Here is a 5797-nt window from a genome sequence, read left to right on the forward strand (position 1 = left end):
CTTTCAAAGCACTTCATGACCACCAAAGTTACGGCCACTGGGTGGTAGTCATTGAGACATGCTGCATGAGCCTTCTTAGGCACAGGGATGATGTTGGCCCTCTTGAAACAGACAGGGACAGTGGCCTGCTGCAGGGAGAGGGTGAAGATGTCCGAAAAGACCTCTGCCATTGATCTACGCATGCTCTGAGTGCACGGCCTGGTACTCCGTCTGGTCCCATCGCTTTCATTGGATTCACACGGAGGAAAACTGATCTGACCTCTGATGCAGTGACTGTTGGGATAGGTTCATCAGGACTTGTCGGAATTGGTGTTATCTCTCCACTGAAGTTCTGCTCAAAGCGAGCATAGAAGGCTATCTTGCACTGTCTCTTTCCATATAGGGACACTATCATTCTGCCGAAAGGGGACTATAAAAGTTGGTGTATAAGTTCAAACTCTTTATTTAAGTGGCCTAGACTACTAAGTCGAATTAATATTTGCTAACCGTTTCTCTCTCCAACTTAAGGATGGAAAATTCATGCAGTAACAATGGTTTAAAATCCAATAACTGTGCAAGTGTGCAGCAACGTTTAGATCAGACTGTGGCCAGGAGGACAGCTCCTCCATGGCTCAGTGCAACCTTATTCACTGAAGATGTGAGAAAAGTTTCACTCTGTGTGCTTTATGCATCACTTAATTTCTTCCACCCATTTCTGATGGAAGTTTCATGTTCAGTAAGGAAAACATATTTAACATTTTTACACGTCCTTGATAATCATGATAAATACCATACTGTATTTGGAAATGTTATTAATTCAAACTAGCCATAAATTTAATGAGGTTGGTTTGTGATGTATGAAAACATAACATAGGGAAGTACATACAACTTACACCACAAAACTGTCTGTGATCATTTACTCTCTGTACAGATAAATCCTTTATCAGTCTTATTCCCAAATCCCTACAGAACTTTATCATTTATTCACTCATCAAATACAGTCTTGAGAACTAACAGACATTAATTTTGAAATGAACTCCACAACCTCACAACTCTGACAGATATTTCTCCTGCCCCTGTTTTGCATATGATCTTGTTTGGTTCCTTGATCAAGACCCCTCAATTACTGAAAAAGGTCTGATTCTATCTACCTTTTTACAACAATCCTGCCTTGCTATAATGTTATTTTTGCCAAATCTTTATTCATTGCTAACATTTTCTCATATCTGATAGTATTTTAGTGACTGTACTGTATCCTTTTTATAGCCTCAATATTCTTCCTAGATATTTTATAACCACCCCCTATTCAGAGATGTTATTACTTACCTCTGGAGCAGGTGGAACTTGAACATTGGGCAGCACACCATTCTTGATGCTTTCTACCATTTGGTGGGCTGTTTTCTTTCTGAACTGAGAGAAAAGGAAGGGGATTGAGAGATTTCAAAGTAGCTGGCACAACTGTTAGTGCTGGTGAAAATGGGGGAGAAATGGTTAGTTATCTCAAGTGAGTAAGTAGGCAGCACAGACGGCATGCAGCTTTAGTGGTGTCAGGGGTTGGGGTGGATGAGAATAATTTCTTACTCAATGTCTTTTAACCTTCTTTATAATAATCTTCTGTGTAATTTTTTGCCCAGCAGCATTGGGGAGTAGACACACAATTAACTATAAATGGAGTATAAGTGAATGAGTACAAATGAAAGCCAAATAATTAAAAACTGTAAACGTAGAAATGAACAAAAAAATCAGAATAAAACCCCACTTATCAGGCAAAAATTTACAAATTAGTCAGAACTATATGCAAAACCTAACCACTGAAGAACTGAAAAAAACTATCAATGCACTTCAGAATAAGACCAAATTCCATCTGCCTTACTTCGCTGGCTAAACATTTAACTTCAGGAAGAGATCAGCGTATGCTCAAAATGTTATGCAACTGATATTTAATCTGTAATGTTCTTTCAGTCAACCGAATATATTCTTCTGTGTCAGGTACAAACAGCTGTGTTGGGAATATTGCATAACATTAAGCCTGATGACAGCTATGCGTGGTTCAAGGTTTATAAATACAGCTAACAAGATTACTGCTCAATGTAACAAAACAAAGATAGATTGCCACGAGCTTTATCTGTTTATGTAGGCATAGCCTTGAGTTGGTTAGTGGACTGTCTTCGGAAAAATAGCTGACAATTGAAATCTTTCTTACTTATATTCTGGTGGTTTAAGAGCCTAAACTGTGTAGCACTGTGACTTCTGCAGTCACAACATTAACTTTGCCTAGTCCAGCCAAGGTGACCCACAGTTGCACACCTCCAAATCCTGTAATGAGATAGTTATTTAGTGTACCGGGTTGTTTGATCCCAGATCATTATTAGACTTATATGTTTGGATCATTGTAATTGGTGACTGTTCATGAGTCTCGTCTTATGGCATGGCGGTCGTGTCAGTCCTACTGGCTCAGAAAGCCTGGGTTCAGGTCCCACCTGTTCCACAAGTGCATCATAACAAGTTGAACAAGTTGATTCGAAAGGTCAATGAGTTTGTTCTTCTTGGTTTCTGGAAACACTTGATTTTTGCACAGATGCACTGCACATATGTGCACATGCATGGCACTGTCCTGGTGGCCTGCTACCATACAGTGAACGATCCCACCCCTCACACAGAGTGGACAGGCCTTCTCCCCTACACAGAACAGATAGATTCTCCCCCTTCCAGCCAGTGGGCAGCCTCTCCCAGACAGTGGACTGCCCTTTCCCTCACAGGAATTGAAAATCCTCTCCCATGCACAAAATGGACAGCCCCCTCCCTCCCAGACAGTGGACAGTCATCTCTCCCATCCCAGGAGGTGGACATCCCCACTGCCCCCCACACATGCAATCGACAGCCCCATCCCCTCCCAAACAGTGGACAGTCCCCTCCCTACCAGAGGGGACAGTCCCGATCCCCCCCCTAGATAGTGGACAGTCCTCTCTTCCCCTCCCAGACAGTGGATTCCCTCCGCTCCCCGAAACAGTGGACAATCCCCTCTCGCTCCTCAGAGGCTGGATAGCTGGAGGTCCCTCCCACATTAATGCCAGTCCCTATATTTTGCAGGAAGAGGCAAACAGTGGCAGGATGTGGCTCACATGCCAGAGAAACAGTGGCTTAGTGGTTAGCACTGCTGCCTCCCAGTGCCAGGGACCTGAGTTTGAATCTAGCCTTCAGCAACTGTCTGTGTGGTGTTTGCACATTCTCCCCGTGTCTACCCCACTCCGTGTTGGAGGGTCAATGTGTTTTTGTTGGGCCGAAGTTATTAAAAAAATCAAAACTCAGTAGGGACATTTGAAAACATTGTTGAGTTCAAATGCTTTTTTTTTGGTACGTGGGCCCTATCCCACATTTGTGAGAGTTACATATTTTTAGAGTAACATAATTGTATTCTCAAGGTGCAAAGTTCTTTAATTCACTTATTCACTAAGTTTTGAAAAAAAAGCCTGCCTTTGTCTGAGCGTGGGCTATGCTTGTGTTTTCAATTAGTTGTTTATTAACATAATCCTATGTTCTATTTTAATAGAAGTATTGCTGCTTAACTCTCCACAATTTATCATATCACAATTTGATCGATAGCTCCAGAGAAATTTGTGTTTTTGTGGAATTAAGTACTAGGAAGAATTTAAATGTGCCGTATGGGCTTTTATGAATGTGATGTTGCATAGAGGGTATTAGGACAAAAGGACGATACTGGTGAGGTACAGGTTTTTACTAAGTTGGCAAAGGGAATTTTAAAAGAGATTATGAAGGGCCACTAGGCTGGAACATCCATGGATGGCTTATGGGAATCAGTGGTTGTAATAATGAGGACAAGAGAACTAATATTTAACAATACAATGGAGCAAGGACCCAGAGAACCAAAGCAGACCTTCTAACCTGTCCACCCCAGCAACCCATCTCCACCTGTGATCTGCATCCATGATGGACACATTTCCAATATGAACCTGCCTGCCCACAATGAGATCTTGTCACTTGGGACATCTTACCTTCTGAGATGGATGTGGAAGCTAAGAAAGTTCCCACACTGTGCACGTGCCTTGGGTATAAAATCCCAATTGTTTCTCAATGTAAAATGACAGTGCTCACCCCCACTTGCAGATCTCATAGGAAATCTGCCTTCATTGAAAGGGACACTAACCAGTTAGGGAGTTGCAAGGTCACTTTGAGGCCTGCCTCACATTAATCTGATACCAGAGATATTTGTAAATGTATCCTGTATTGACAGATACCTCATTGAATTTGAAATTTATATTAATAAAGTACTTTATTTGAAGTACTTTTATGAATAAATATTTTCTTTATGTGCTGAGAGGAAATCAGTATAAAACTAGTATAGCCTTGGTGTGTATCACACACCGTAATATACATGTTGCATTTTAACTTCAATCTTAATTCTCATTACTTTCTCTGTTTTCCATCTTGACTGTATTCTTGCCTTTTTCTTTGGGCATCTCACTATTCTTGCTAATCACAAGTCAGTCTGAAGCCCTAGCACTATTGAAGAAGAAGTGGTATTCACAAGTCCTTTGTTTAATTCCCCCCAACAACCCTAAAAAAAATTACACGTGTTCGAACTTGGAAACAAAGGTCAGGAAATGCTGGAAACGCTCTGAGTCAGGCACATTTATCTACGGAGAAAACAGATCAGTTAAGAACTCCAGGATATCTCAAAGCACTTTACAGCCAGTTTCAAAGTATAGTCACTGTTCTAATAAATGAAGCACAAAGGCCAATTTGCATACAGCAAGCTCTCAAAAACAGGAATGTGATAGTGACCAGATAATCTATTTTTAGTGATGTTGATCGAGGGATAAATATTGGCAAGGAGAGTTTCCCTGCTATTCTTGCTATGTTCTTCCAGCCCCCTATTTGTCTACCTTGGATTCCAGCATCTGCAATTTTTTTGTCTTGAACCAATTCTTTAAAATAATGTCACCGGATCCATGTCATCTGCTAGAGAGCACAGATGCTGAGAGAAACGCAGTTTAAGATCTTATCTAAATGATATGGCATCCTTGACATCAGAGCCCATCTAGATTTTTAATGAGCACAAGTCTCAAGTAGGACCCAAACGAAAAACCTTCCAACTCAGCGTGCTACCAACTGAGCTTCATTTATAGCTCCACTACAAACGCTAAATAGTTTGATTACTTATGATTAACTAAAAGATTTTTTTATGTACTCATGGAACATGGATGTCGATGGCCAGGCCAGCATTTATTGTCTGTCTCTAGTTTCCCTTGAGAAGGTTGTGGTGAGCTACCTTCTTGAACTGCTGCAGTTCATGTCCTGTAAGTAGACTCAGGTAGGGAGTTCCAGGGTTTTGATCCAGTGACACTGAAGGAATGATAACATATTTCCAAATTGGGCTGTTAAGTGGGGCTTAGAGAAAAACTTGCAAGTTATGGCATTCCCATGTACCACTGCCTTTATCCTTCAAGATGATAATCAGATTTTAGATTAGATTCCCAACAGTATTGAATGATCGTGGGTTTGGAAGGTGTTGTGGTTCTGTTCGCCAAGCTGGGAATTTGTGTACCCTGTCTAGGTGACATCCTCGGTGCTTGGGAGCATCCTGTGAAGCGCTTCTGTGATGTTTCCTCCAGCATTTATAGTGATTTGTATCTGCCGCTCCCGGTTGTCAGTTCCAGCTGTCCATTGCAGTGGTCGGTATATTGGGTCCAGGTCGATGTGCTTATTGATTGAATCTGTGGATGAGTGCCATGCCTCGAGGAATTCCCTGGCTGTTCTCTGTTTGGCTTGTCCTATAATAGTAATGTTGTCCCAGTCG

General features: G+C 41.5%; 1 long non-coding RNA gene across 1 annotated transcript in view; it reads right to left on the reverse strand.

Annotated features, from left to right (window-relative positions):
* The window catches only part of LOC122553977, a 35388-nt gene extending 33611 nt beyond the window's left edge, over positions 1 to 1777 (reverse strand). The window contains exons 1-2 of the long non-coding RNA XR_006312888.1: positions 1561 to 1777; positions 1306 to 1389 (exon numbers count right to left, since the gene is read on the reverse strand). This is a non-coding gene — a long non-coding RNA (uncharacterized LOC122553977). The remainder of the gene's footprint in view (positions 1 to 1305; positions 1390 to 1560) is intronic.
* Between the last annotated feature and the right edge of the window lie 4020 nt (positions 1778 to 5797).

Source organism: Chiloscyllium plagiosum, chromosome 10 (genome assembly GCF_004010195.1).
Source record: "Chiloscyllium plagiosum isolate BGI_BamShark_2017 chromosome 10, ASM401019v2, whole genome shotgun sequence".
NCBI lineage: Eukaryota > Metazoa > Chordata > Chondrichthyes > Orectolobiformes > Hemiscylliidae > Chiloscyllium > Chiloscyllium plagiosum.